The sequence below is a fragment of the Diadema antillarum genome, unplaced genomic scaffold (assembly GCF_040938485.1).
Source record: "Diadema antillarum isolate AM-2024a unplaced genomic scaffold, OU_Dant_1.0 seq00000476_RagTag, whole genome shotgun sequence".
In the NCBI taxonomy this organism is placed as follows: domain Eukaryota; kingdom Metazoa; phylum Echinodermata; class Echinoidea; order Diadematoida; family Diadematidae; genus Diadema; species Diadema antillarum.
The window spans coordinates 1,269,394-1,282,067 of NW_027271443.1; positions in this window are offsets into that span (position 1 = coordinate 1,269,394).

The window sequence follows — 12,674 nt, forward strand, 5'->3', positions numbered from 1 at the left end:
CTTGCATACGTAATGAGCAGATACATGGTCATGAATAAATCCGTGTAGAACGAGTATTTCTTGTCAGTTTTCGACACTTTTAGTATCGACTGAAAGAGAAAACATAAGCAAATATGCTCATGATCAAAATAAACGGAAAAGAAGAATATAGAATATCAAAATCCCTCTCGAAGTTCGGTATTGTATTCAAAAATATTCCTTCACGTTTGACGCCAAAAAACTAACCTGAAATCTTTCCTGCCCGTCTAAAATATGGTGAAGACTATGTCCGCTAAAGTATATAGTATCACAATAAGGGCACGTTTTCCCATCTTCATTTCAATACGGGTCAGGAACTAGCAAAATTCAGAGACATGTCTAGCGTCGAGTTTGAAAAGATTATCCTCGCATTCGCACCGGAATTCCGGGTCTGTGATTGGTCGAAATCTGTCGCAAGACGCGGCGTGTCGCATTGCGTAGTATCCATTGGCTGCTGACTCAACGCTGTGAGTTTTAAATGTTAGGTTCCAGATTGTGATCGAATTTTCACTCTCTATACAAAACTTGAACTTTACACAGGAACCAATGATGTGTATGTGAGTGTGCACTTACAATGACCCTGAACAATGGACCTGACTGCCACCTGTCCCGAGCTCTGCTGCAAGGCACATGAATGCTTAATCAATTATTCATGTGGATTGCCCCGAGCACTGCTAGTCTGAATTCTTGACACAGGGTGAAATGCATGCACATGAAAGAAGTAAGCACATGTTTCCATGTGCTTGCACACACCTTATTTCAGAATGAACAAAGACTAGCTGCGATAGTGGAATTCCTCATGAAACATTCCAATCCTGGCCATTGTCCACGACCATTGTCTGGGTATCAACAACACATTCCACGCGTGTTCATTCACTACCCCACTTCCAGTATAAGAAAACATAATTTGCCTTGTTTTCAACAGGAAAATTCACAACCTTAAAAATGGTGCCCCTCTTCGTTTTTTAATTGATCATACTCGCTCAAGTTTCACGATTGTGAAATCGAAGAAATTACGGAGATCTATTTTCAAGACCAGTCAGGAACTAGCAAAACATCAAACTATGATCTAAAAGCTTCTTGAACATTGGCAAAATAATCGTTTACTTTGATGCTAAAATGGACTACTATATTGACATCAAAAATAGGGAAATTAGGTATCAAATTAATGAGCATAATCAGCTCTATAACTTACCTGACCATCCTGGGTCAAACAATGCACTGCGAAAGCTATGAAAGCTGTTGTTGCGACCTCTGCAAAAACTCTCGCAAAGTATCGCCAAATCTCGTCAGTCTCAAGTAGGCCATGGGGTGAAGCTGAAAAAGAGGCTTAGAAAATGGGTTTCGTTCCAGCAACACTGGCACTACTTTCTGAATGCGGAAATGTGATGTTTTGTACATCCTAAATATACTGTAAAAAGTTCTCCTCGAAATATCCTGCAGTTTTTGCGAAAATCCATATTTTATAAACTGCGACCAGCAGCCCAATACACATATCGTAATGGGGCTGCGGATTGTAGCATATAGGATCATGACAGGGAAGTATCGCGGACAAATGTCAACCTTAAATCGAACAAAAATTCTTCAATTTGAAGACTTACAAGTAAGGTTGAAGTATTGACAACAGGGTTCGTGCAAGGTTTGGTTCTACATATAGTCATTTTCTGTTCGATTTGATGACTTAATATGACTAGGTCGAGAGGAATCTGGGAGAGCTACGCTGACTTGACGGTCAGCGCAGGCGCACACATCACTGCGCACAAATTTCGTATCCATTGACTGGATATTAGATGTCTGTGTGTGCATGCGCTGGCCGTCAATTCAGTGTAGCTCTCCCAGTTTCCTCTCGACCGAGTCACATTTAGTCATCAATTTGAACAGAAAGGAACTATTTGCAGAAGCAAACCTTGCACGAACTCTGTTATCAATACTTCAAATTTATTAATAAGTCTTCAAATTGAAGATTTTTTCCCGATTTTAAGTTGATATTTGTCCGCGATAAAATATCCGTCATGATCCTGTATGCTACAGTTCACAGCCCCATGACGATATGCGTATGGGGCTGCTGGCCGCAGTTATGCGTATGGGGCTGCTAGCCGCAGTTATGCGTATGGGGCTGCTAGCCGCAGTATAGTTCCCGTAGTGTTTCTAAGCTGAAATGCATATACACATTTGTAAAGCACTGCTTTTAGCCATATACCTAGAAAAAAAAAGTGAAGTTTTGGTTTAATAGTTTACTAGCATTATATCTCATGTTTCAGCTTTTCCTGATGCTGGCTATGCAAAGGAGGACAAGAGCAAAGTGGTTCAAGACCATATGAGAGAGAGCACTGACTGACCGTCAGAGGTCAAAGCAAATTCCTTATATTCTGTTCAAAGACATGTTATTAATCAAATGACTAATCATTCAAGGCAAAAAAAAAATTAAAAAAAAATCATTGTGTTTGTTTGTGTGTGTGTCCGCGTGCATGTGGGAGAATCTTATTGTACACACACACACACACACACACACACCCTCACATGCACACACACATACGCACACACATAGTTATGAAGATTCAATATACCCAAGTGTATTAAAATATTATTCTACATGCCTTGGCCATTTATCACATCAGCATCATAAAAAAGATTATCATAAACATGAACACACACAATGATATAATACATGTACTGATCAGTGCATTACACATACACAGGTGCATAAAAACGCTGACATATTATATACACTCACACGCACACATACAAACTCATTTACACACATGAGACATTACTATTAAACAGATCATATTGTTTATCAGTAAACATGTTTTTCTTTTCTTCTTCTTCTTCTTCTTAAGAAGCTTTAATATACTTAGATCACATAGCAATCACGTTGTTCATGAAATATTATACATTACTTTAGCACTAGAAAATATAATCTTCATAGAATTTCCTGAAGTTTTCATTGCTATCATTAGGTTACAACATGGTGGGACACTACCTCCTTTCATGTACAATAGCTCAAAATGATAATCAGTCAAATTTTCTAGTTTTAATAAATTTCCTGGAACATTCCATGGTCCAAATATCCTTGAAAGGGTGTAAAAGTTTTGAAAAATGCCAATATATAGAATAAAGGCAAAATTACAGTTTACCCATTCATGAGTGAAAACCTGTTGGATTCTGCATTGGAGGCAATGTGTACCTGAAAATCTTGGAGAGAATAAAACAGGTTTGGCATTAAAAATTATGATAACATTGCAATTAACATCCACTATCACAGGATCTGTGCAAACCTGACTCAACTTATGCACAATTTTCATTTGGCTGGTGTGTATTAGTTTTAGCAAACTGATTTTGTACTCACACCTACATTGTACTGACCTTTCTACATGAACATTCTGTTTCAGTATTAATAATAGTTACATATTTTTTTCCCCAGAGTGGGAGAAACAAATTTTAATCGTAGTCATTCAGTTTTATGAAAAAAAAAAACACACTTAGGAAAATATCTTTGTTCTTAGAATAATTCAACCCTAATCAAATCATAATAGTGGGCAGAAATGTTTGCTAAAGGGCGAACAATCACATACTGAGGCAAGGAGTCAAAACATGTTGCATAAACATTGGCATTCAAAATACAGGAAGCAATCTGTATTACAAAGACATTTGATCATGCACAACTTTGGTAAGATGTCAATTCTTGAATATCAATCACATTGACCAAAGCATTGGTGCATATACAGTACATTCTGTTGTTTCTGAACTTTGCACTGAAGTTCTTTGTGTATGTGTGTGAATGTTTCAGTGGTGTATAGGCCTATATATTGCTCCATTTTATCAAGGACAACTTATAGTAACATGACAATGTTTTCATGCTTCAATATCAATCATATTAACCTATTTCCCTTGGCAAGTAATGAGCAGGTTGACTCTGTTGCAAATGATGCATTTCACAGGCAACACAGCAGAACCTGAAGAGCTTCCAGAAGAAAATCTTGATCTTGATGTAAGCGTCTTAGGGGAGGAAACAGATGCTCCTGCTGACGGACCAGGCTCCTCCTTCAGCTTTCGTTTCCTAGCGAGATTCAGGCGTTTGCTATCTATAAACCTCTTGTAGCACGTTTCATGGAATCCTATTTAATACAATGGAGAAATGAACAGCAATGATTAGCCGTTGGATTTTGTTAGGGGGAAAAAAGGCTAAATGCTAGAGGGAGGGGTTGAACATTACACTCAATATATCATTAAATGTACGGTAGACTATTGACTGCCAATATTTGAATCTTGTAATTACCAATACACAGGCCCTAGTACTATGCCAGGTAATCATTAACACCTCATGATCATTGTCATCATCAACTACTTCAACTTGTACTTGCAGTGCAATTACTGATTTTAAATTACATCTACAGCTTTCAGCACCTGATCACATGCAATATCAATTATCATAATTATGAATACAACTGCCTTATCATCATTAATACTAGTAATCCTTGGCCTTTCACTATCACCACCACCCAATGCTTTATAGTTTGGCACAACATAATGGTAATCATATGTTTTAGGGAGTTTAATTGTTGCAATTATGTTATTGTCATTGTTGGTCTTTTAGATCTATTTATATCAAATATTAATAAGTTAATTTAATGAGATGCTAAATGTGTGTTTTGAGTGAGGATTCGCCAATTTCGGGGTGAGAGAAACAGGATGGATTTTTGATATTAATACTCCATGGCCACGATTATGAAAATATAAATTTACATGCAGTTTAGACCTTTTTCAATCCAGTCCTGTGTGTCAAGACTTTTACAAAACAATATCACCGATCAGCTACATCAACCTAACCTGGGCTGTAACTGTTACATAGAACAACATGTAAAATTACATCTAGGCGACATTATGCCATGCCAGGGTGAAATTCAAGATAATTTATCTAAGTAACAGACACGCTAACGGCTAAGCTACTGCATTAGCGCCCATTATAACATACACAAGCAACGTTCATAACATAGCTATTAAACGTTGTACAATTGTACTTGTAGTCATCATGGTCATTAACATTATGAGTGAGACTGCACTGCAGTGTCGACTGCTACGACTCGACTGTACGCACGTAAACTAACCTGTAAATTATCCTACTACGTAGGTTGCAGTCAGTCCCCCTGAGCAGCTGAATCACTTCGTTCTGGTCTGCGATTTCACGGTCTCCCCCACTCATTTTGATCCACTCTTTGGCACACAAAATAGGTTTCGTCTATCTTCGGTTTGTCATAGCCGTGAAATTTTCAAACTTCATCGATGTTACATGCATAATAACGCATAATAACTTTCGGCTGAGCAGACGACGTAGACGCGTCGACAGGCTCACAGGGGGCGGCCATTTTGACTCGTAAACAATAATTCTCGATTCGGATTGGATAACATACATCACATGATCGTTCGCGAATGAATATCGTACACGGCAAAGTGTACATATTCAGCTCCTCAGTGACAAAAAAGTTCACTGTTTCCCCCTAAATTACCAAAATACTGCAGGAGGGTTTGTGTCGAACTTTTTCCTGTAGCCTTTTTGGTTATTTGTTTACACGTAGCTGTGGAGAAATTTTAGTGCCGCAGTTGTCGGAACGAAACAAGCGAAAAAACCAGCTCACCCCATGGCCTAAAGGGCACAAACTGCGCAAACGTGATTCTGAATAAAATTGTCGTTCGTGCCTCATTATCGCACACGCTGCGGACTGACTGTATACTTTTGTTATAAATTTCAGTTGATTCTGCCTTACAATTTTCCTGTGTGGTACTCCTGTGTGGTACTGCTGTTTGATATTCTCCTGATGTGATAGTCCTCTGGTATAAAATGTTAAGAAAAAAAAATGAATATCCTGTAGCATTTTTGTGGTACTTACGAATTTAATTTGCTGTGTGGTACTTCTGTGTGGAATAGCACCATATTATGATTTTCCTGTGGGATTTTGGACACTTCCTGTGGTACTCTCCTGTGGTATACATCGAAAATTACCACAGGAATTCCTGTCGTATTGTAATGTGGTACGTCCCAAAATTCCACAGGACAATTCGTGTGGTACTGTCCTGTGGTACGTCCCAAAATACCACAGGACAAGTCGTGTGGTACTGTCCTGTGGTACTTTCCTGTGGTACTGTCCTGTGGTACTGCCCTGTGGTACTGTCCTGTGGTATGTCCCAAAATACCACAGGACAAGTCGTGTGGTACTGTCCTGTGGTACTATCCTGTGGTACTGTCCTGTGGTACGGCCCTGTGGTACAATCTCAAAATACCACAGGACAGGTCGTGTGGTACTGTCCTGTGGTACTATCCTGTGGTACTTTCCTGTGGTACTGTCCTGTGGTACTGCCCTGTAGTACTGTCCTGTGGTACGTCCCAAAATACCACAGGACAAGTCGTGAGGTACTGTCCTGTGGTACGTCCCAAAATACCACAGGACAATTCCTGTGGTACTGTCCTGTGGTATGTCCCAAAATACCACAGGACAAGTCGTGTGGTACTGTCCTATGGTACTATCCTGTGGTACTTTCCTGTGGTACTGCCCTGTGGTACTGTCCTGTGGTACGTCCCAAAATACCACAGGACAAGTCGTGTGGTACTATCCTGTGGTACTGCCCTGTGGTACGTCCCAAAATACCACAGGACAAGTCGTGTGGTACTGTCCTGTGGTACTATCCTGTGGTACTGTCCTGTGGTACGGCCCTGTGGTACATCCCAAAATACCACAGGACAGGTCGTGTGGTACTGTCCTGTGGTACTATCCTGTGGTACTTTCCTGTGGTACTGTCCTGTGGTACTGCCCTGTAGTACTGTCCTGTGGTACGTCCCAAAATACCACAGGACAAGTCGTGAGGTACTGTCGTGTGGTACGTCCCAAAATACCACAGGACAATTCCTGTGGTACTGTCCTGTGGTATGTCCCAAAATACCACAGGACAAGTCGTGTGGTACTGTCCTATGGTACTATCCTGTGGTACTTTCCTGTGGTACTGCCCTGTGGTACTGTCCTGTGGTACGTCCTAAAATACCACAGGACAAGTCGTGTGGTACTATCCTGTGGTACTTTCCTGTGGTACTGCCCTGTGGTACGTCCCAAAATACCACAGGACAAGTCGTATGGTACTGTCCTGTGGTACTATTCTGTGGTACTTTCCTGTGGTACTGCCCTGTGGTACTGTCCTGTGGTACGTCCCAAAATACCACAGGACAAGTCGTGTGGTACTGTCCTGTGGTACTGTCCTGTGGTATTGCCCTGTGGTACGTCCCAAAATACCACAGGACAAGTCGTGTGGTACTGTCCTGTGGTACTATCCTGTGGTACTTTCCTGTGGTAATGTCCTGTGGTACTGCTCTGTGATACTGTCCTGTGGTACTGCCCTGTGGTACTGTCCTGTACGTGGTACGTCCCAAAATACCACAGGACAAGTCGTGAGGCACTGTTCTGTGGTACTGTCCTGTGGTACGTCCCAAAATACCACAGGACAATTGCTGTGGTACTGTCCTGTGGTACTATCCTGTGGTACTTTCCTGTGGTACTGTCCTGTGGAACTGCCCTATGGTACTTTCCTGTGGTACGTCCTAAAATACCACAGAACAAGTCGTGTGGTACTGTCCTGTGGTACTATCCTGTGGTACTTTCCTGTTGTACTCTCCTCTGTTACGTCCCAAAATACCACAGGACAATTCATGTGGTACTGTCCTGTGGTACTGTGGTGTGGTATACGTCCAAAAATACCACAGGACAATATATATTTTGTGTGTATACTGTCTTGTGGTACTGTCCTGTGGTACTGCCCTGTGGTACATCCCAGAGTACCACACGAGCCTGTGACACAGTACCACACAGTTCCTATGTTAACATATATTTGTGTGGTACATTGTGTGGTACAAACCAGTACCACAGGGAGTACCACATGATCCTGTAAAACAGTACCACACAGTTCCTGTGGTAACATTTATTTATGTGGTACATTGTGTGGTACTGACAAGTACTACAGGGAGTACCCTACAAGCCTGTGGTACAGTACCACACAGTTCCTGTGGTAACATTACAAGTGTGTGGTACATTGTGTGGTACCGACAAGTACCACAGGGAGTACCACAGGACTTTTTTGTTAGGGCTGCTCTGCCATGCCTTGTCTTCTGTATACGTATGTACGCCTGTACTGTATACATGTACAACATGGTCCACATCACGCACGTGGTTTTGCAGCAGATTTCATGGTCGACGGTCGATGCTACACTACAACAGTGAATGCGATTGAAGGATAGCGAGCTTCGCGATGCCGCGGGCGTGTATGTGATGATTTTAATCACAAATCGTGTTTGGTAGTGTGGTTTTTTGAGCAAATTTGTGCTCAAACCTTCTGAAAAGACCTTTAGTCTGACATCAGATAGAAAAAGAAGACATACGAGAATGAAGTGAGTATCAGTATGTTATAATAAAACTGAATGAAAATTGTGTCATTTTCGCGTTTTCAGGAGCCGCTGAATTAGGCCGGCTCGCGATCGCGAGTTTGTTTTATTCTGTTACGGAGGGATACCATGCAAGAAGCCTCGCAAAATTACATGACGGTCCCATTAACGAACCTTTTGACACACTCTGGTTAAATGACCGACTATGACGCACATAATGGGTCAGTATTGTGACGGACGTTTTGCTCCCATGACGGTCCCACGCGTCATCAAATTGGTGGTACTTGACGCGACCATGACGCACCTTTCCCGGGGGTCAAGAGGTGCGTCATACAAATGACAGCTGCATAAACGTGTGATGTACGTGTACGTGTTAGTGTGTGTGTGAGGCGCGGTGGCCGCCCGGCGGCGATCGATTGCGACGAAGGATACATGCAGGCCCGCTGATTGGTTCATGACTATCACATGACTTTTGCCCATCAATTTCTAAACGGTAAGCACTATTTGGGCACCCGTCCCGCTTCATCATGAATATTCATCAGGCAGTAAGATACTGTACTAGTAAATGGCAGAACGCTGGATACGTGCAAAACGTATGGCCGGGAAATGTAAAAATCTCGAAAAATTGCACCAACGGGGAATGTTAAAACGTCTCGCCGGGAGATGGAAAAATGTTCAGTTTTGCCGAGAAATGTAAAAACGCTGCCGGGAAATGAAAAAAATATGTATTTCAACGGTTTTACGGATACATGTAGATGATGAAAATTCATGATGAAGCGGGACGGGTGCCCAGATAGTGCTTACCTTTCTAAACAACGATGTTTAATTGTTTGGACAATCATTCCGAATTGTTTTTAAACAACCGCTGTTTAAGGCATTCAAGCTCCGATTTTCTATATTTAAACAACATTGTTTAGAATTTTAAACAACAATATTTTAAACAACGAAATTTTACACAGCGTTCGAACAGTGTAGTTCGATTAATGAACCAGTCTTTTGAATTCATAACCAACATTCGTAATCGTAACCACACGGTACCATAATACTGTCAATAACAGTTGGAAATGTAAATGCTATAATAATAGCATGAAATAAATGAGTAACGATTATCTTCATACATTCTAATTCCTAAGTGATGCCGCTGCGATAATGACACATGGTTTGACTACTGCTTCAAGCAAATAAAATGAAAAAGGAATGGGATATACTTCTAATGATGATACCACCCCGTACAATGCATTCCACTGTATTTGGTAACATTTGGTTACGTTTCTGTGCGCTTTACGTACGGAAAATAAAAAGCAGATTGATTCCATTAACATGCTAACACAAAACGCATTCAAATGTTGTTTTTTTTTTGAAATACACCGTGTATAATGTAATGTTTTAGTATACGTTTTGAAACTTCGAATTTGCGAGTCCTTTGTAAAGTTATAAGGGTTGTTACATTATCAAGCAAAAGGGATTCGGATTTGCTCAGAAGACTAAAAATGCTTAATATGGCGATCGCTCGCAACAGAGACAATCCGCTTCGGTATAGATATACAATGTAATTCTGTTTTTATAAAATGAAAGAGAAACGTAAAGAAGTCAACTTTTTAACTTCATTTTAGCTTTCTCACCAATTGAACTTGATTTGATCTGCCATGCATGATATCGCTGTATGTTCTATTAATTCTATCAAATTATTTGATTGGCGTGCTTGTTTTTTATGCGGACTAGAGTAACTGCGTCAGTAAGCGGCCGTGCAGCCGTTCGCGGCACGTACAACATACACGGTAATATACAGCTAAACACAGCATTGCACTGTTACATGCACACTACACATATACTAACACACTAACAATCAACAAAAACCAACCGATAAAATGGGCACGATCTCTGACGAAAGTGAAATTTTCTCACCTAAATGACAACATATCGCATCCAAAATAAGATTTTCGGTACTTCTTAACATAACAATTAAGAAATAATGGTCCAAGAAACTTGATTTTTTTGTCGTTTTCCCGATGCTCATGGATTTTGAAAACATATCCTCACATAAAATAGAACTTTCGCGAGCCGATGTGGGCCGCCATTTTTGTTCGGAAAGTGGATGTTACCATCGAAAAAATTCAGAAAAACACAAGAAAGACATCAACAACACCGCCAGAATTGCGAACATGTTTGCGGCCATGCATGTGCGCCCGCTATTTTCACGTGCTTTCGCAATGGGAATTGGCGCTTACGCAATGTTCGCGAGACATGTGAAGGCGTTCAGCTAAAGATCGCGGAGCACGCGCGTATTGCATAGGGATTGTACATCGTGCCGCAAGCAGAAATACTACGTCGCATATCGCCCTTATCGGCGAAAATTGTGCCGGGTTTTGCCCTGGTAAATCATGAAAACTGCGATGGTCAATGATACATTTCTTTCATGAAAACGATTGCGTTAATGAATAATCTTGTCTATGATATATGAAATGGTTGAAAATAATTTACCTAATTTGTTTACAAGTTGGAAAAACCCTTAACAATGCTTAAACTGCCGCAAACGGGATATTTTACTCTATTACAGGTAAGTATAGTCACTAATTCATTGAAGTTCATAATATTTGTACGATTATGGCGTGTTAGTTGTTTTGTATTTTCATTTTTATGATAATATCACGTGTGTATCTGATTCTGACCACGAAAATATGGCGACTATTTAAATGCGGATTATGTACTGGAAAACTAATGTCTCCTGCCAGTATAGACAAACTAATTTCTAGTCTATCCCCGCTTGAAATGGAATAGAGAAAAAAAAAACCGAAGTTCGACTTTCAGCAGATTTCAACCGTTTTGTATAGTGCCTGATACAATAATGATTGTATGTCATGGAAGAAAACTAGTCTCCTTGCCTGAATTTTAGCTGCTTCCTTTTCAAGCTTGCGGGAAAGAAATAGCTGAACATCAATCGCAATCATAAGGAGAGGCACATCCTTAAAATAAACACAGGAGTACTGAGACATACTACTAAATAAAAACGGGCCTTTTATCACTCTTGACAACGCATGACATTGAAATGTTTGTTTGTTTGTTTGTTTGTTTGTGTTTTTTTTTTTTTTTTTGGGGGGGGTAACACAATCGATTATTCTGAAGGTTCGTTAATCATACAATTAAATATGGTTCGCTATTAGCTTAGGTTCGTTAAAAAACAACAACAAACAAACACACACACATTAAATGCGGTTCCTTATCCGGTGTTTCCTTTGCCCGAAAGTAATCAAGCAATCATTTATATTAGTAAGGTTTGTGAATACAAAACGAAATGAGGAAGGCCTAAGTATTAATTTAGAATATATGTCAGTATAATTATCTATACTCAACTTCACAAATGCAGAAAGATTGTAACTGTAAATGTGATGTAAAAAAAAAAAAATAAGCTTAAGCTACAAGTTAACGAGTCTTTATATGCTATGGTATTACAAAAGTGACCGAGAATAAGAAGTATATTCATGATACAGTCAAACTTATAAACCCAACGTGAAGCTGTCAGGCCTACATCAACCTTTGCTTCTGATACGCTATAGTACGTGCAACATTGGCAAGCTTGATAAGCGATAATTCTGTGGACGCAACGCCTATAAAGGATATGTGCCTAATATGGCGGGAATTCAGAATGTTACGGCTGTATACAGCTGCAGCAGAACAGACGCGAAAACAGTCTTTGATGTTCTGCAACATTACGACCATGTGCGTAATTTGAGGGTTTTTAGTACACGCAAAGAATACGATCTCAAAAGACGACTTTCGTTGATTAACTTCAGTTTGAACCCCCGCCTACAATGGGTTCTCAGGTTCTATTTAGGTATTGGTACTTGCTAAACGCATCCTCTTTAGTTTCCATTGACAACAACTACATGGGAGGAGAATGGAAGCAATCAACGCCCTCGCTAAATGACGCTTCTCGTAAGACGCATTGCGTGCCCGCGTACAATAGGTTCTCAGGTTCTATTTAGGTATTGGTACTTGCTAAACGCATCCTCTATAGTTTCCATTGACAACAACATGGGAGGATAATGGAAGCGATCAACGCTCTCGCTATGGACGCTTTTCGTAATACGCATTGCGTGCCTTTTTTCTTTCTACTGTTTCCTATTGTTTGTGAGTTAAAAACTTGCGGCAAACTACACCGCAGCCGACACACAACGCGTACCGACTCATTCATGCGGCGGCAGCGGCACGGACACAAACGTACCGAAGTTTACAT